Raw genomic sequence first — 20,444 nt, 5'->3', positions numbered from 1 at the left:
TGCTGAGAAAACTCCACAGCCTGACAGGGTGCCTTTTTCTTTCTTTTTTTTTTTTTTTTTCTTCCCCCTTTTCCTTTTTATTTTTTTTTCCTTTATTTTTAAGCACTCCAAATTCTATCCAGCTTTAAACTCTTATGTTTATAACCCTGAATATCTCTAAAATGTCTTTACCTAAAACACTTTATGGTTTTATTACCAGGTTTATGCCAGTAATAATATTCACATCAGCTTTCTTAGGGATAATCTTTAAGCAGAACCTAGCAAGAAAGGCTTTGAAAACTATCATTCCCAGGAACGCAAATCTCAGAACATGAAACATCGGTTTAATCGCCCTCTCTGACAACTTAACACGACAGATTGAAAAATACAAGCCGATATGGAAGTGGGATCAATGGATTATCAAAGTCCTAAACATCTTCTCTTGGGCAGGGGGGGCGGAGGGGGGTGAGCTTTGGGGTCCGTTGGCATGCGTAAGACATGAAGTTTGCATAGCTTACCGCAGATCCAGTGCTGTCTGACTGGCAGGGAAGTTGAGAGGGAGAGAGAGAGAGATTTACATGAGGGAACTCGGGGGGCTTTGTCACGGCAATTGTATAAAGTGATATACAGTGCAAATCGACTCGAGCATGTCCCTGGATAGCAGGCGGTTTACAGCCTCTTCGAGCAGAGATTACTGCTTTATCTTGTCATACTAAATTAACGTGGCAGCACTCTGTTAAACAGTGGTGACCTCTTCATCTGTGGAAATTGCTGCCTAGAGGAGAGATGGTATTTAAGACTCTTTCTCTCTCTCTTTCTCCCCTCCCCACTTTCTCTCCCTCTCCCCCTCCCTCCCTCTCTCTGTCTTTTTTTTTCCCTGGAGGGCCCTCAGGCATTTTTGGGCTAGGTTGTAACATTAAAGACAAAAAGAAAGAAAGAAAGGGGGAAGGGAGAGGCTTTTAACATCAAGGTGACAACAGCTATGTGTTAATTGGGCCTTTGTTGTTTGATTAATAGCCACTTTGGTGTAGAATATTAAGACAGTTGTTTGGACAACTTTCTAAAAATGACATGTCCTTTCAGTAAATTAGGATTAAGCAATCTTCTCTGGTCTACACATTTTAACTCTTTATTGTTGTTGTATCTAGTCCTAAATTTACTGTTATTTAGGAGTGAGCATGCTGCCTGGCCCTCCTCAGATGGCGTAGATTGACATAGTTCCCTCCAGTGGCACTTCATTGAGCAGCTCTCATGCTGGTATTACTGAGGGTCAAGGTGATAAAAATACCACTGAAAGGTAGTTGGGCTCTTGTGCTGGGCTCTGTCAGAGAACTTCCAGAATTAAATAATGGTCCTGGAAATACAGCTAAAGCAGCAAAGGGGCATAGCCCTTTCATTGGCACTGTGATGCAGAACAATGGGAAGAATGCATCTTGTCCTCCTGTCTTTTTCAGTAAACTGAGGTGATGAAGGCGAGAATGACCTCTCTTCCTTAGACCAGGTTTTCTCTTTCTGATTTTTGTGTTTACTATGCAGTGATTCATTGTGGGACCAATCCAAAGCTCTTTGAAGTCAATATAAAGACTGCTTTGTCTTTAATAGGCTTTGGATCAAGGCCCACATGACCTTAGGACAAATGATTGCAAATCAGTGTTACGAAGCGCTTTTAAATTTGCAAGCATATGTGTCCAAAGGACTAATTCTTGCTGTAATTTTTTATAAGCAGTTAGGAGGCCAGGTGAAGATTGTTTGGCCAGCCCAGCATTGGAGACAGCGATATGTTCTGAAATTGGTAACACAATGGCTGCATGTTTGGGTGAAGGAGACCTTCCCTACCTCTTCCTTTGCTGAATGTCTTAGTTCTGCTCCTATGTTTTTAAGGTTATCAGTTAACAAAAGAAAATGCTTCTATGTCAGAAATGCAGTACTGACTCTGGGATGCCATAGGACTTTCACTACTTCAGTCATATGAAGAAGGTTATGGATATTTAATGATTTGAGATGGAAAATCTAGCTTGGATTTTTCCTTCCAGTAGACAGTTGTTCCTTACTGTGAATTTCTTGAGCTGCCACCTACACAGATTCATGCAAAATTCTGTGCATTTTGTATGTAACATTTTCAGAGGCAAGCTTTTATTCACTTCTCTGAGATGCCAGCAAAGCTTATTTTGCAGGAGAATATTTGCCATTTGGGATGCAATGTATCTGTGAACAGTAATGTTATCGTTATTTTCTTTGGATGAATTTTGAAGGCCACTGAACTAAGCACTTAAATGAGAGATATGGGAAGGACTGACTTCCTGATTTATTATTTTTAGAAATCAATGCATTTGATAATTTATGTAAAGCTTACAGAGGCCACCTAAGTGGCTCATGAATTGATCAGCAGCCAGCAAAAATGAAAGCTAATGAGCTGATTTCAGTAGCAAGTTGCTCATTAGCAGGTAGGCTCACTGATCTTTCAGGTTTTCCAGTTCAGTCACATGGTCTTCCCATGTTCTTGGATGAAGTAGTTTCCTTAAACAAAACAAAACAAAACAAAAAAGCAGGCACGGAAAGGTTTTGAACATTTTCTCATTGCTTTGGCATATGCATTTACGATAAATGCTTGGTATTGGGCTAGAGGGAGAGCTACCCAATGGTTTGCAGGGCTAAGTCTGTGTCCGTCACTACATCTCAACAACTTTCAGGTGCTGGAATTGAATTTATTAGTGAATTTACAAGATGTATGGAAACAGAAGTATGGAGCCCTCTTCTCTGTTTCTGCACAGAAATTGGCGAGTTCCCAGCGCAGCACTTCATTCAGCACGGCTTTTTCAGCCCAGGTTTTCTCCAGCTCAACAGTCAGATGTGCGATATTAGAAACTGCATTACTGTGCAGAGCTATGCAGTACGTGCTTTCCTCCATTCACAGTCAGCACCATGGACCATCCTGGTTAGATAACACCCATGTGTATTTCCTCCTTTCTCCTCATAATAGGTTGATGCCTTATATGAAACACTTCAGTGATTCCAGTAGGATTTTTCTAGGGCGTACGCAAAACCTAGCTTGTTTGGCCCTGTCGTTGTCCTTCTTGGTAGAGATACCCTGAACTGAAGAAGTAATGGGAATGAACTCTAGGAAGTACTCTTAAGGGGAAATGAAATACTAAAGAAGTAGTGTGGATTTTACATACTAAGGTTCATAAACCTGCCTAAGAGCAGGGGTTTAGCTTTGTGCATTTATCAGGTACATTGATGTCCAGCATGCCCACTGATTCCTTTAAAATTATTTTTCCCTTTTGGTAATGAAGCAAATTAATTATTAATCTTTTTGAAAAGCAAACCCACTGTTTTAATTACCAAACCTCTAATAGAAAATTCTTGAATCCTTGTGTTATTTATATTGTGTAAGTGTAGATGTAAAAGTATGTAGGGTGCATATATATCTCTCTCTATATACATACATACATGCATACACAAACAAACATTATTTAACTATTTCTTGCAGACATGAGAAATACACTGCTCCTAATCAGACTGGTAAGAAAGAGATTCCTGACAGAGTTGCCTGAGGCCCCTGCAAAAGAGGGACTCTCAAAACATATTTTAAAAATTATTTTTAAAAAGACAGATTCTCCAAACCTGAGGAATAGATTTTCAGCTGCCTGATTTGGCTTGAAATGAGTTGGCTGAATCAGTTTTGGGGTTTTTTGTTTGTTTGTTTTGGGGTGTGTTTTGATTATTTTTTCCTTTTAAGCAAGTCTATAAAGCTTTGATGAATCTGGCTCATTGTTTAGCACTTATCTCATGAGTAAAGCTTGAGAGGTTTGGCTTGAAACTTACCAAATCACATCTTTGGAAAATGGCCCAAGCCTATTGATTTATTTTCAGGGAAAAAAAAATCTGAAGCAAAACACAACCAAAAAAACCCACCCTGATCCAGCTTAGTGAGTAAGTCTCTCATGGATCTATAGAGCCCCTACTGAATGAGCCCATCCATTTCTCAATGTATGTGAACCCTACTCTTTACAGAATTGTAGGGCTAAGAGGAATTGCAAGAGGTCGTTCAATCCCAGCTTCAACTCAGGGATCAGCTGTACCAATGTCATTTCTATCAAATAATATTCTAACTTCTTAAAGTGCAGGTGACCTAGGAGCTACAGCTCTGCCTTGGGGTGCTGCTGTCTTTACCATTACAAAGTTATTCCTAATCTGTGACTCAGCTTTTCTGCTTCATTTTTAGCTCATTAATTCTTGTAGCCATTGCAGCAAGAGAAGTGGAGTTCCTCTTTTCAGCAAATATTTTTGTATTTGAAGACTGATGTTACTCCTCCTCTTCTCAAACTTGTCTTTCAATATGTGGAGTTCTTGTCTGCACCATACTTTCTCTAAAAATTTGTACTAGTTGTTTTTTTTTTTTTGTTTTCCTCTCTCTTCCTAGAAACTAGTAGTAGTGGGAACATTTACATTTGAGCATGTATGTCTCCTGCCTAACAGAAAATCATTTTCTGTTAATAATGTCTGCAGCAAGTGCATCTCACATGCTACTGAAGAACTCTAATTCCAGGGAAAAACTCAGGGTGGCTCAGTCACAGTCTCAATTAACTTGCAGTTAAATCCTCTCTGCTACTAGTCTGTGTAGTTAGCTTCAGTTTAATTTTCAAATAGAAGGAAGGCTTTGCATGTCTTTTGCTTAGTTCACTGGCAGAAGACAAGTTCTTGCTTACAGAGCTCTGACTACAAAGCTGTAGAATAGCAAAATGGATTGCAGTGCCTCTTGCATATCAAAAGAATTGATAGAGAAGTCTGGCTGCAGGATCTTTTCTTATAGGGAGGAAGAAAAAGAAACGTTGGAATCTCAGGTCATGGAGTGAGTTTCTAAGACAAGGAGTTGGCAGAGAGGAAATCTTTAAATTTAAGACATTTGATATGGAAGTCAGTGGAAACAAATAAACATCAGACCTCATGATATCAATTATCTGAGTCACGTTTAAAAAGTACTCAGTCCTCTGAACATAATTCTTTTCATATGTGCAAGGTAAAGTGTGCAACATATTTTAAATCAAAATCCGTTTCCTATTTTTGGTCATTAAGGAATCCACTGTTTGTACAAGCGAAAATAAGGTAACTAATATAATGAGGGTTGTGCTTTTCTGTATTTTATGGCTTTAATAAATACTCTGTTGAAAGGAGTTACCGCGTCAATCTTCCCACTTTATTAGAAGACACTTAGCAGAAATTGACCTTGATATCAATTTACTGTGTTTTGAGATACTTGATAAGAGAAAAGCTGTATTCCCCTTAAAGCAATTTGTTCTCCCTGTCTCTCTCTCTCTTTTTTCACATTTTGAGGTTTTGTCTTGTGTCCAGCAAAAAGGTTTATGTATGAGCTATCTCAAAACAGAGCTGTTTGTAGTCAGGGAACTTGACGCGTTTGACGAAGCAGTGAAGTACATACTGATCTTAAAGGGAGAGTGAAAACTAGGAGTATAGTTAATTTGTTGCATACCACTGCTTTTTTTGAAGCTCTTCTGTGGTAAGTATCACTGACTTCTTGAACTACAGTTCAGTCTAGGATACAGTAGAGTAAAGGGGTTTGCTTTACTGCAAAAGGAAAAGAAGTATCCAAGACGAAATGGCAATGATGAGATTTCCATTTGATCATGAGTGAATCTTCATGTGGTGAAGCCCTTTTCTTTTTGCTCTCTCTTGACACTCTTTAGTTGAAGATTTTGAGCATACTCCCCCTCGCTTGAAAGTGCAGGGTGCTACTGCAGTCAAAAAGTCAAAGTAATTGATGGCAGATGACAGCTGCTGCTGAACAGATAAACCTCATGCTTCAGTGAGGAATTTGTGTAGAATTTCATAAGATAAGGCTATTATAGGAGTCTTAGAGAATTAACGGAATTTGAAGACCACATGGTTATAAAGCACCATAGGTCCTGTAATAAACCAAAGTTTATAGGTACAAAGACGACGAGCAGCTCACCAAATAATGGGAATATTGTGGGCAGGCATAGTCCTTGTGCTGAAATTAAAAGCATGAAAGACCAAACATGTCAGAACTCTTCAATATTTTCTGTGTGTGTTTGTGAGGAAAGTCTTTGAAGACTCTGTAAATAGAGGATACTAGCATATATTATTTCCAAGAAAGAAGATGGAAATAAAAAAGAACAAGAAAACTGAGATTTTTGTCAAATCCAGTGTGAATTAAGAGACAGTCCTTTCAAATGGATGGCTGTGCTAGAAAACTGACTGGAGGACTTGACCCAGGAATTGTGGTAGGAAATAGCTCTTCATCACTGGCAAAGGATCAGTTTGTTCTGTTACAGTTTCGTTTTTTGCTTCCAGATTTATCAGTTCCCTGTCAGGTACTCTTTTGAACTGTTTTGATAAATAATTGTACTTGTGAAGGTTAATGGAGTGTCAGTCCCTTATTTACTCTCAAGTCAGATGTGGTGCATGCTAGTCAGAAGTGTAGCTCATGCTTCATGACCAGCTGACCTTAACGCTTTAAAGTGTGGTTATAGTCAGATAAATGACTAAAAATGACATGAAAGGGTCCCATGTTTTCTGTATTGCTGTGGCTTTAGAGGGCAAATTTAGTTGCATAAAAATACGGTATTTTCATTAATTGCTTATAATGCTACAACTTAACATGGGGTTGGAAAATAAAGTTGTATGGCAGTTAAAAAATGTCAATAAAGCAAGCAGATAGACATGACTCAGAAAATACGTGGGAGCAAACATGTTGAATGAAGATGACATTTTAATGCCACCGTTCTACTTCTCTCCATACTTCATTGGAGTTTCACCTGTTAAAAAAGCAGAATACAAACATTTCCGTGGAATCTTCTACTCCTCTGTGCCTGTCTCAAATGAAGGCAGCCCTTGCAGCCATGAGAAAAACTTGCAGTTTGCAAAGGTGTTTGTTGCTGTCTATTTTCCATTTTCTTTTTATTAGTGTCTTTACTAGGTATTTTAAGACAGTGCTACTTTTCATCAGTGCTTAGGCTAAAGAGTGAAACCTAAGACAATCTACTAATTCTTTTGAGAAATGTTCACAGCTAATTCTGGTCATATTTTAAGTGTACACTGTGCGTAAGATGACCTCTGTGGTACTAAGCCTTGTTCTGTTAACTTTCAAGGAAGAAACTTGTATATTTTAAGTGAATAAGAGCTGTGATAAAAATTACTAAATTTTCATGGAAAAAAAGGCTTAAAATGTGCTCTGGAAGCGAGATTTCCACATTTCTGAAGTGAGATTTTGCAGAAGTTTACTCTTCTGAAGAAGTGATCCCATTTTCACTGAAAATGACCTGTAGAGGTAAATGCAATTTGGTGATGGAGCTCTTCCGAAACTCTAGCTAATCATTCAGTGTTCTGTCCAGCTTCTTTAGAGAATAAATATGTGCTGTACTCAGGAGAAGCAGGCTGATAATTAGTATCTTAATGAAAAAATGTTTTTCAAAAGGATGTTGTTTAGACAGTCCTCAGAACTTCTCCATTTTGTCACTAAAACTAAACTTACATCCTCATTCTGTTCTACTGACCTTCCTATTCCTGATTTTCAACTTTGATGATGTTTTGCCTAATTTGCGTACCTGTGACTTACGTATGTTTATATAACTGATTTATCTTCGTATACCTAGTATCTTCACATTACCAATGCATTATGTGATAACAGCATCTTGATTTGTATAGGCTTGAGGGGAACTGGAAAGTACAACCAACCTAAGACCTCCTTATTTTAAGAATCTGATTTCTAACTAATCAGTGAAAACTGATTTAGTGATGAAGTTGTCTAAAACCATGTCGAAAGACAGGGCAGCTGGCAGTGTGTGTATGTGTTCCTTCCAGAGCTTTTTATTCTCCTTAACACAAGGCCTGGATGGAAGGAAGAAAGTACCTTACATTTCTATGAAGGACAGATGTACTTCCCAATTAATGTGGGATACTGATGAAAGAAAGAAAACGGTCGTATGGCAATGATTGCTAACGTTGATGGCCATGAATGTGACTATCGTGCACTACATTAACTACTCAAGAAGGCAGTCGGTGGTCAAGTATGGTGCAGCAGACCCTCTATTCTAAAAGCTTCTTTGCACCTTCAGTTATGAGACACTGTGTAATGATTTGGTAACAGAAGAACAATGCTAGAATGTCTTGAGAAGAGCTTTGTATAAATGTGGAAGTGCAGCCTCCAGTGCTGTAAGGAGGACTGGATGCCTTTCAGTTTGACTGGTCTTATGTGTCAAAACCAGGGTTTTTTCCCCTTGTACCTTGACCTCTCAGCATAGTTCCTCTTTTTAATATCATTTGCTTGTGTTTTTCACTCTTCACATGATTTAATTTATTGAGGCATTTTAGTTTTCAAATATGTAGTCTTCACTTACATGTACATCTGAAGATCAAAAAACTTGAAGCAAGAAACTTTATGGAACTCTTCTGAGTACATTTAAACACATTGTCAAGTGTAGATAGTAAAAGACCAGAATAGAGTCATAGAATCATAGCATGGTTTAGGTAAAAAAGCATCTCCAAAGGTCATCTAGTCAAACCTGCCTGCAGTGAGTAGGGACATCGTCCCCTGGATCAGGTTGCTCAGAGCTTTGTTGAGCCTGACCTTGAGTATCTCCAGGGATGGGGTCTCAACTACCTCCCTGGGCAACCTGTTCCAGTGTTCCATCGGCCTCCTAGTGAAGAACTTATTCCTGACATCCAATCTGAATCTACTCTTCTCTCATTTCAAACCATTACCCCTCATCGTCTCTCCAAGCCTTTGTAAAGAGTTTCTCTGTAGCCTTCTTGTTGGCCCCTTTCAGGTACTGGCAGGCTGCTATTAGGTATCCCTGGAACCTTCTCTTCTTCAGGCTGAGTAAGCCCAGCTCCCTCAGCCTGTTCTCATAGGAGACATGCTCCAGCCCCCCAGTCATTTGTGGGGACCTTGTCTGGGCCCACTATGTCAGGTCCATGTCTTTCCTCTGTTTAGGGTTCAAGAGCTGGACACAGTACTCCAGGTGAGATCTCACCACTGCAAAATAAAGTGTCAAAATCACTTCACTCAACCTATTGGTCATGCTTCTTTTGATGAGCATGTGATTTGCTCTCTGGGCTAATAGAAAGGAGGAAGAAATTAAGAGAACCCTTCAAAAGGTGCAATTTCTTTTAATGTTTATGAATGCATATACATATATATCTATAAAGATGAAGTGTGCCTCTTCTAACCAGACACCATGTCTTTGTGTTCACCCTGTGTCTGTGCTCAAGGTCTCTAGGTGCTCAGTTGGAGCTTTTTAATTATTTTTCTCTGTTTGATGTTATGAAGTATAATGAATGGATTGCAGAGAACTTTTTGTTACAAACCTCCTGTACATCATTTCAGTGCTGGTAGGCACCATGATTCCTGGCTGGATCACATCCTCAAACTCAGTCTTGATACATTTAAGGTCAGAAAAAGACAGATTTTGTAAAACCATAGGCTACCAGTGCATCCTCATCAGAAAGCAGGCTTATGTTCTTTCCAAATTGTGCCTTTCTTATTTGGGTTGGGCAATTCTGTGGGTTTTTCCAGCATGATGACTGAAAAACACAGGGAATATTCAGGAATCAGTGATTCAGAGGAACTTGGACAAGAGAGGCTATTTCCAGCAAAAGCTACTCATCCTCTGCTGGTGGCAGTGGGTAGTTGGCTATGTCTGTAGAAGAGGAGAGCTTTTGGGCTTTTTGTTTGTTTTTGAACATCACATACAACAGAGCACAAAATGAATCGTTAGGGAAAATATATAGTGGATTTAATTAGCTACAGGAGTATCATTTTATTTTTTTAAGGCATAAAAAGAATGAGAATTAACTGCCTTAAAGCTAATAAAGATCTTTTTTATTACTCAGAATAATTTAGATAAGTGTTGAGAAAGGGGAGGAAAATTTAGCATTTCTGTACAGTTTGCTTACTGTCTAATTCTTAATCAGGAGTGTCACAACATCCCTTGGTATCACCCTATCACAAAGGCTTCTTCCTAGTAGGCAGTGCATGCAGTTTAAAGGAACTGAAAAATGAATAACTGATCTGCAGAGTGAGAACAACTGAATCTGTCATAAATTAGAATTTAGTGGGCTTTTTGCCTCACTGCCACAGTCTAAGCTGGCTTTTGTGTGTGGGGTCTATGTGCATTTTAAATCTTGTTTAAAGTCTGCTTGAATGAGCTTTACAATGAGACTTAAATGATAAAATTACATCATGCAAGCTCCCCGAGCAGAGCATAATGTTACCATTTGAGGGGTATTAAGGTCCAGAAAAGTGAACAGAGAATTGGTTCTCAGTAACCCATGGATGCTGAAAGTGCTCTGCCATTTCCTTGCTTTGGAACCAGGCAAGTCAGTTCATGTCATTTCCTAATTCACCCCATGTACTTCACAAAGAGGTTGTGTGGGGATTAATTAACAGGTTTCTCAGTAGCTATAGCACATATTACATTTATGTATCGGTGTTATGTGGATTGACTTCTGTCATATTCATTTTTGTTAATTATTCTGATATATTTGGCATTCTCTGATCAAATACCATCCTCTGTTTGAAGTGCATAAGATTCAAATACAATTGAGTCCTACTCTGTGAACGTGTTCTATGGAAATGACTTTATGTGAATGTCTTTATTCTGTGTTAATAGAGACATTTATTTATTTATCTAAGCTTTCCTCTAAAGCTGAGAAAATTACTTTGGTGTATACTAGAATTCCAAATTCTGTCTCACTAAACTAGTGGAGCAGTCAGTGATAGAAGGAAAAGAAAATTATAAAAGACATTATGAGAAGAGCAGGTGAAATAAACTTCTGAGGAAAAAAACAGGTCTTTAAATAACTGCCAAAAGGGGTGAAACTGCTTGGAAGAATCCTGTAAGTTATTGTTTGTGTAGCCATTACTCAAGAAGTGTAAGAGAGTAAGCAGTAATTGGTGAAGTCTATAAAAAGCAGGTGAAAGAATTGAGTAATAAGATAACAGATCTATGAGTCCCATGTTAAAGCTGATAGGTGTTTCAAACAGAAATGAATGATGTAGTTCTCGGCCAAGAGAATTCATTTTGGAAACCTCATATTCTAAATGTGGCATCTTCTGCTGTAGTTAACTCCAGTGGTGACAATGGGACTGTTTCTCAAGTAGCTGTTCTGTTTTAATAAAGTGCTCATCTAGAAAAGGAGAACTCCCAGAAGATTGCTTTCATAAAAAGAAATAAAGTCATACTAATATCTGTGGAGGCAAAGATGATTGTGACAGTTACCATCCTGCAAGTTTAGGTGTAATCTTTTGAAAAGTGAGAGAACAAATACACAGTAAAAGTAGATAAACAGATGTGAAATGAGAAGGCTCATAAACAATATGCAACATACATAAAGCACAATATGGTTATTTTAAAAGTGTAGTGGATTTAGCCTTCATGTAGGACATGTGCAAGATTCCCAATGTTAAATGTGTGGGCTAAGAGTTAAAAAATAGTAAGTATAATGCTAAATAATTCCAAAAGATTTGATTATTGAACATTGCATGGAATTCAGTCATGTATTGTGAGGTGCTTCCTTCATAATGTTTCAAGCATCTCATTTGAATGTTCCAGGTAAAGTAACCATAAAAAAAGACTCAATAGTAATGCATTAAGCTGTTGAGAGGAGGAGCAGGTTATGTGCAATGTTATTTATTTTTTAAAGAGCATAAAGAGGCAGATACACAGAATGTCTGAAAGAGATGGATACGTTCTTTGAGAAGCCACAATGGCAGAGGCTGTCAGAGGGATTTCTTCAGTAGAAATGAGGAAAAAAAATCCTAGGACAGTATGTGTTTCACAGTATCACCAAGGTTGGAAGAGACCTCAAAGGTCATCGAGTCCAACCTGTCACCACAGACCTCATGGCTAGACCATGGCACTAATAGAATCATAGAATGGGTTGGGTTGGAAGTGAGCTCCCAAAGTCATGTAATCCAAGCCCCCTGCAGTCAGCAGGGACGTCCTGCACTAGATCAGCTTGCTCAGAACCTTGTCCAGCTTGACCTTGAACATCTTGAGGAATGGGGCTTCAATTACCTCCCTGGGCAACCTGTTCCTGTGTCCCACCAGCCTCATGGTAAAAAAAACTTGCTCCTAACATCCAGTCTAAATCTCCTCTCATTTCAAACCATTGCCCTTCATCCTATCACTGCAGGCCTTTGGAAACAGTCCCTCTGCAGTCTTCTTGTAGGCTTCCTTCAGGTACTGGAGGTCTCCCTGGAGCCTTCTGTTCTCTAGGCTGAACAAGCCCAGCTCCCTCAGCCTGTCCTCACAGAAGAGGTGTTTCAGCCTGCTGATCATTTTTGTGGCCTACCATGGGCTGTGAGAGCCTCCTGGTTAGGCAATCACATCTGTCTTTTGTGTTATTCTGAGATGGCTGTTAAAAACTGCAGACTGAAAGGACAATGCTGTGGCAGTCCTTTGCCTACAGTAATCAGTCTGGTTCTTGGTATGAGATTCATAGGACAGTGAGTGCCCGTAGCAGCATTTTAGAAATAGGGAGAAATAAATAAATACATTCTTTTTATAGAAGTTTGAGCAAGTGAATGACAATACAGTCATTAAAGTTGCCAGTTGTGCACCAGGGAGAACAGAACCAGAATATCAAAGGAATCAAGGGGAGGCTGCATGGCAGGATATAATCAAATCTAAAAGTACAAATTGATACAGCTGGATAAAGTAATCCAAAACACAAATAATCAATGGGAGTGGGGCACTTAGAAAACAGTAGTACTGAAAAAGATTTAGGTGTGTTAAAACAAATTAGATATGAGTTTATCATGCAGCAAGGCAGGGAAAAAGACGATAACAAGGAGGTAATTGTCCAGCTCCTCATAACTCTGCTAAGATTACATGTGAAATGTGTTCAATTCTGGCCACGTTAGAGAAGTCGGCAAATTGAAGGGATTTCATATTCAAGCAACAAATGATTAAAGAGTTGTAGGAGCAGCTTTGTGAGGGGAGACTCAAAGAGGAAAAGCTAAATGCAGGCCAGTCATAACAAAGTAAATATATGCTAACTGTCCAAAAAGATGTTGATGGTACAAGCTCTAACATGGAAGAAGTTGCTGTAAGAAAAATTTTAGGCTGAAAGGAAGCAACTATGGGAGAAATAAATTTCAAAGCAATAAGAGTTTCTTTATTGTGTACAGTATTTCCAGGGGGAATAGGAAACCTTACTGTCTGAGACAAGTTACTAGCCCAAATGTAACAACTGGGACCACACCAGCAGGCTTTGTCCTGTTTTATTACTGCTTTAGATGCTTGGCAGACTCACACTGCCCTAGTATGAGCATGAGCACAGGCCCTTAGGAATGTGGGATATTTTGTTTTAGTTGGGAGAGTTCTTCTTACCAGGCTGGATAGCATCCAAATTACCCTTGAAACAGAGGATGCACCTCTCCAGATTGTCCAGGTCCTTCTGGATGCTATCCCATCCCTCTGGTATATCAACAGCACCACTCTGCTTGGTGTTGTATGCAAACTTGCTGACGGTGCACTCGATCCCACTGTCTATAGCATTGATAAAAATAACAAACAGCGCTGGTCCCAGCATGGACCCCTGAGGAGCACCACTTGTCACTGTTCTTCATCTGGATTTTCAGCCATTGAGCACTCCCTCTGGATGCAACCATCCAGTCAGTTGCTTACCCACTGAACAGTCTACCCATCAAATCTGTATCTATCCAGCTTGGGAGAGTAGGATATTATCAGGGACTGTGTCAAAGGCCGTGCAGAAGTCCAGACCGATGACATCCATAGGTCATCCTTGTCCACTGATGTAGTCACTCCATCATAGAAGGCTACTAGGTTCATCAGGCAGGATTTGCCCTTAGTGAAGCCATGCTGGCTCCCTAGTCGCCATGTGCCTTGTCAGAGCTTCTGTGAGAATCTGCTCCATGATCTTCCCAGGCTCAGGGGTGAGACTGACAGGTTGGTCGTTCCCAGGATCCTCCTTTCTGCCCCGCTTTTAAAAACAGGCATAACGTGTCCCTCCTCCTGGTCACCAGGGACTTCACCTGACTGCCAAAACTTTCCAAACATGAAAGCAAAGTAGCCAGGAGCAGCCATGGAGCCATTACTGGCCTGTGACCTTCCTTTTATTGTATCGCTAAATTCTGTTCAGATGGCTCTCTCCCCTTCTTTTTTTGTCTTGGTGCCATGGGTTAGTTGTTTAGGTGGTGTTGGATTGGTTGATGGGTTGGACGCGATGATCTTGAAGGTCTCTTCCAACCTGGTTTATTCTATGGTTCTATGGTTCTAAGGAGTTAATGCAGACAGTGGGTTTGTTTCATAGTAAGAAAGCAGGTAATTAAACTATTTTAAACACTCAACACAGGTTTTATTAGGCCTGCAAACCCAGAGTTGTTGTATGTGGTTAGTAAGCTTGTATTTTTACACAGATAATCGTTTTATACCGCATGATTTCCAAACTATCAGAAGGATTTAATGTATACCAAAGACACTATCAAGCTGTTTTGATAAGTAGTCTTCTTTTTTGTTTAGCAAGGTCTCAAGGGTGATCTTTAGTCCCTCAGGGAAGAGATCATAAAAGTCTTAAAAGTGCTTTTGCAGAGTTCTATTTATTATTTTTAAGCATGAAGATTACTAGCATGAAGATTACTGGCATGAAGATAACAAGGCTGTTATAGTACAACATGTTCTTTGTTTTTGCAGGTTATAGCTAACATATTAGGAGTTCTCAAAATGCCACTGTTGTTTGTTAAGCATTTTGAAAGCAAATAGATGTAATCCTATATTACATTCTTAAAATGAGTTTGCCTGGAGAAAGAAGCAATAGGAGAGGACTGGTATGAGGATAGGTGTCAGGAATTATGCCATTAATTCCATTTACCCAATATAAATCAGTTGTTGCTGTTTTGCTATATGCAATACCTTTACTGTGTAGAAAGTTGTAAATCACTTTTATACACAATTAATTGCAAGAAGTGAGACAAAAGAGGGGGTAAAACCAAAACTAAGATCTGCAGCACAAGAAAAGACACTATTTTTTTTAAACTGTGTTAGACATCCAGTATAAAAAAGTCCTAAAAAATTCACTCACATCCTCTCTTACAGTTTTTACTACAAATAGTTCTACCTTTCACATACTATTCTTTTATTTGTAATAAATCAAGTAGAAATGGTGGGATAAGCAGTAAGAAATATTAAACTTGTTCTGCATGTTTGGGGATGGGCTGGAATGCAGAAGAGCCAGAGAAGAAATGTTTGTCTTAAAGCATTGGTTATCAGATTGTGCTCTGTACTGCAGATAGTCAGATAATGGTCTGTTGAAGAAGCCCAGCGAGTCAGCCAGTCACACTGTGCAGGTTCCACCTCTTTATTTTCAGAGACCTGTAATGAAATCAGTGGGAATTAATTTAATGTATGCATATTGTTGGCATTTAAAAAAATATCTCTATGCAACTCTTTATATCTTTAAATACTTTAAATCCTGGAAAAATCTGCTCCTGTGTTCTGTAAATCTCAGAGGATAAAGTTAGAAATCAATGCAAAACGGATTAGAAGTTGCTCCTTTTGTGTGAACACAGCTGAATAGTTTGTTACAACTCTCGCTCATGCAGTTACTGCAGCAGTCTCCAGTATCATGGTATTTGGAAAAAAATCAAAGTGCTTTCAATGTTACTGTCAGATATTGTGAGGTGGTGCTTGATATATGAGAGAATTCCCAATTTCCGGTTTCAGATGATTAGGCTGCAGTGCACCACAGAGTAATGTAACATCTGAATATTTATTGCATCAATAAAAATCAAAATACAACTGCTGTGAGGCTTTTGTCCAATGGACTCTAGGCTTCTTACATCAATTATATAAACCACCCTAAGCTGCAGGAAATCTTGATTATTGTCTCAGTTGCACATATGAAGGAAAAAGGTAAAAGGAAAGTGTCTAGTGTAGCAGAGTTCATATCTTTTTGAACTCAAATGATTTTCAACAAGGTTCATAGATACCTGACACTGGAAATACCTGTTAGTCTTCCCATTGAAACCTCTGCCAGTGTATTCTCTGCTTCATCAAAAAGAGGTCATTAGTTAGATACAGTATTTGACATCAAATGAATAACAATCTGAAGGACAAGAGATACTAGTGATTGTCAAAAAAAGAAATAAAATTCCTGAGTCTGATGGTTGGTAATACTTCCAAAATACAGATTGTGGAGTCCCAAGGGCATCCTCTGGCCAGCAGATAGAAAGAGGTGATTCTGCCACTTTGCTCTGGTGAGAACTCACCTAGAGTACTGCATCCAGCTCTAGAGCCTTCAACACAGGAAGGACATGGACCTGATGGGACCAGTCCAGAGGAAGGCCATGAAAATGATTGAAGGGCTGGAATACCTCTGCTAGGAAGAAAGGCAGAGGAAGCTGAGGTGGTTCAGCCTGGAGAAGGGAAGGCTCTAGGGAGACCTAATAGCGGCCTGCCAGTACCTGAAGGGGGCCTACAAGAAGGCTGCAGAGGGACTAGAAAAATAGGATAAGGGGCAATGGTTTGAAATGAGAGAAGAACAGATTTAAATTGGATGTAAGGAACAAGTTCTGTACAAATGAGGGTGGTGGAGGACTGGAACAGGTTGCCCGGGGAGGTAGTTGAGGCCCCATCCCTGAAGATACTCAAGGTCAGGCTTGACAAGGCTCAGAGTAACCTGACCTAGTGGAAGATGTCCTTGCGTACTGCAGGGGGGTTGGACTGTGTGACCTTTGGAGGTTCCTTCCAACCCAAACCATTCTGTGATTCTAAGGTGTATATTCTTGTTGCTCCATGAGGGAGACCTATCTAAATGTAGGACAGAATGAAAGAAATTCTGCAGTGTAAAAAGAGCCATGTCCATTGGGAAGCCTTGTAGAATGTGTATTCCATCTTCCTGAAGGTGTCAGGTTGACAGCGACCTACAATCCTTATAATGTAGAATGTGTGAGGAGAGAATTTTTCAAATCACTGAAGTGATTTGAAGATATGATTCCTATTGAAGTTCATGGCACTTACACTCCTGAAGCAATTACATTAATTAAGGCAAAGATTGTAAAGGCAAGGTTGGGGGAAAAAAAAGTCATTGTTAGTTTGTGACTAGGGTGTGTGTGATTTGTTTCTCATAAACCTTAAAAAATATTGGAAATGTCAAGTTTGGTTTTCCACATAATGGCTGGTGGACCTCCTGTGGGTATTAGGAGTGTTTTTATAGCTTTCAGATTTTCAGTTGAAGTAGCTATGCTGTTGAATCTCAAACATGGATATTGATTTCCTTAATGTTTATTAAGTAAAATAAATAAAAATAAATAGAAAGCAATACTAAGCTGCTTAAGGATCATTTGTCTTCAGAAGTGTCAATTGTTCTGTTTTTTGATTATGTCTTATGTCACACTGTTACCAGCTTCCTAGTCACTATGGAGACTATAAAATAGATAGGCCTACATGTATAATATAGAAAGCAGAGGGGGAAAAAATGCCTTTGTGTCTTTTTTGTACAATCTAAATAGAGCAAAGTTTGGGCAAAATTCCAGCTTTAAAAAAGAATGTGTTAGGTTGCTTTTAGGATAACAGGCTTCTTAAAATCAGACAGTATCAATGCTTGTTTTAAAGACACAAGTATTTTCTTCCAGGTGTTTTTGTCTGCAAAGCCAGAAGCTTGATTCTCAGTTTTGATTCTGTTGGGTTTTTCTTTTATTTCTTTCCCCCTGCAGATGCAGCCTCCTTGCATCCCATTAACAGTTTCAGGCATAGTTCTGAGTTTTCTTCTGCTTCAGTTATGGTTGGTTTGTGACAAAATTTTAGTGTCACAAAACCAAAGTTTTCTGTTTGAGTTTAATTGCAGATAGAAATAAGGTATATCTCTGGATGAGGAAGAAGAATGTGAGATCTATTTAGAGTAAGACATATTTTGGAAGTCCCACCAAGTACAACCTCTTTCTTTTCATTAAGCATTTCACTGCCCATCTGGAGAACTGAAATAGGTCTCAGCTGGACCCTGGAAGTGGAGAGAGACAATTTGAAAGATACAGTTGGAATGAATAGTTTCTTTTAACTGCAGAATGTTTGCACTTTTTATGAGAGCAAGGGTAACATTGTGTAATCTTTAAAAAAGATATTGCTTAGTGAGGATAAGTCCATTGTCCAGTGGCATGACTTTTCCTGTCAATCACAAAGGTGACAAGGGGGCTAGATTAAGTAAAGCTTGCCCAAGATTAACAAAGGAAGATTATTGACCTCATCCTGAAAGGGCAGAAGCCTGTTTTATCATTGAACCTTGGAAGAGGTATTTCCTACATAGGTAGAAAGCTGTTTGGCAACACAGATGCAACTTCCTTGTAAATGAACAAGGGCTCCTGTGGATTGTAGCTTGGAACAGAAGCAGAAGACGTGAAACGTGGGCCAGTCTCTTTTTTTTGCTGTCGTTGGTGTGGTTGGGGAGGAAAGAAGGGCCTTGGGTGTTTGATTCAGCGGGATCCGTGTAGATCCTTGTCTGCATTTCTGAAGAGGGAAAATCAAGAAACATCAGCATCAGGTGTTGGTGAGTACAATCCCAGCTCAGAGTTGGATGAAATATTGTGCCAGCACACATTAGCAAAGGAGGTTGCAATGCAAATGAACGACAGAACCTCATCCATGAAGCAGCTGCTAACTGTGTAAAACTGTTACCAGGATTAACAGTGCCAGAGGCTGGAATGTAATCAAACTTGAACAGGTGAAGTGGTTGCACATCTGAGAGAGACTGTTCTCAGGTAAAGGAGTGTCTTTTCTCCACTGCTTTGGTGACTGAGGGAGAGGTTTTGTGTGTGGCTTTGTGAAATTCTGAAAATGTCAGTAGCAGGTTCTTTAATACCACTCTTTAGAGTGCTTTTTTCTCTCAGTTAACTGAAAAAAATTCATATGATTTTTGTCCTTTCAAAAAAGGAACCTGTTAAATCTCACTTGTGGGGAGGGAACTTCCTTCTTAGGATATTAATTTTCAACTGTTGCTGGCATATCTTTCTGGCCATTAAAGATTTCTCTTAGTGTTTTCATGGGGATAGTTACACTCTCATGTGTAATATCAGGAGATTTTCCTTGCTAGAAGTTTTTTAGCTTTATGCAGTCATTGACATGAGTAGGTTTTGTGTGGAAGTATCCTTTCTTTTTACATGGTAAAAGTAAAAATCCAGAACCACTGAAAGTTCTTTTCGCTTTCCCCAGTAATGGCATAAGAAAGAGGAAAACAGAGGAATATCAATTGAAAACTGAGATAACAGCTGAGCATTTCAGGTTGTTCTAATGACCAAATTAAAAGATCAGGGACAAGTGGAGAAGACAGATTCTTGAGCTTATGTGCTGAAGGATCCATGTTGGACTCCCATCAGCAGCAGTAGTTGATGTATACATTCATATTCATCTGCTGGTGAGGAAAGGATTCCTCTTAGATTGCAAATCACGCAGTGTATGTGTGATTGCTACAGATCTTTTTGAATGAATAATTCACTGGTGTACTGTAATTTAGCCCACTGAGATGTGATTGCAGCTGTTCCCCTACTGTATATGTGTTTTGATTAAGTGGAGTGTATCTTAAACCTCACAAGTGTATAAATAGCCAATGTATGTGATATGCAAACACTGCATGCATGCACACCTAACAAGAACAGTCTAAGGAAACAGTTTGTTTGGGGACGGTTATGTAGATGGTTATTTTAATACAGAATTTAGCTTTTAAAAAAAATCTCTGTAGAACACTTTGCTTTCCTTTATTGTCCAGCTATGAAGTCTTCTGAACTGTGGTACTATATAAATGCTTTTAGCCAACATTGTAGTATCAAGGCCTTTGTGTGTTATTAATCAGTTTATCATTCTAAGGCCTTTACAATATAAAAAATTGTGTCTTTTGGGCCTGTCTTACAGGTAGGAAACTGAAATGTAGAAACAAAAGTGACTTTTGTCCATGGTTACATGGAACATCGGAAAGAACCAGAAATTTAGTAACCAGAGTATTTTCATGATGCATTATTGACAAACTACTCTCCTATCCTCTTCCCCTCACAATTTCTTTTCCCCTAAAAAGAGAAGCAAGGAAGTTTTAGTAATTTTGAAAATACCTGTGGGTTCCATTTGAATGCCAAGCGGATTGTGATTTTGAATTACCTTACATTGCTTCACATATCATTCAGGCCTTGTGTTCTTATACTCAGAATATATTTGTGTGTATGAAAATACTTTTGTATGCCCAAAATGTCCATGGAAACATCAATGATGATTCCCGAGGTTTCGGCAGCTCTTGCAGGTACTTTGAGTCTGCGAGCAGCATACACAGAAACACAAGGGTCATTGGGGCTCACTTTGGAATGAATGAAAGAATTTTGTTCCTTCTAAAATCAGGAACAGTACTGTTGCTATACTTAATTGATAGTATAGGTGGATTTAAGAACTGTAACTAAGGATAGTATTTGGCTTATCTGTCTTCAA

At 39.1% G+C, this 20,444-nt stretch overlaps 1 protein-coding gene across 6 annotated transcripts in view; it reads left to right on the top strand.

Annotated features, from left to right (window-relative positions):
• Positions 1-20,444, top strand: part of SOX5 (SRY-box transcription factor 5) — a 347,783-nt gene that overhangs the window by 100,443 nt on the left and 226,896 nt on the right. The window contains exon 1 of one of the 6 annotated variants that reach the window (XM_054167739.1): positions 18,426-18,525. The exons of the other annotated variants lie outside the window; for them this stretch is intronic. The gene's annotated coding sequence lies outside the window, so the exon portion shown is untranslated. Of the gene's footprint in view, positions 1-18,425; positions 18,526-20,444 lie in introns of those variants that run through there. 6 annotated transcript variants of the gene reach the window in all.

Source organism: Dryobates pubescens, chromosome 15 (assembly GCF_014839835.1).
Source record: "Dryobates pubescens isolate bDryPub1 chromosome 15, bDryPub1.pri, whole genome shotgun sequence".
NCBI classification, from domain to species: Eukaryota; Metazoa; Chordata; class Aves; order Piciformes; family Picidae; genus Dryobates; species Dryobates pubescens.
Note: the sequence above shows the minus strand (reverse complement) of the source record. Positions and strands in the feature narration are given on the sequence as shown.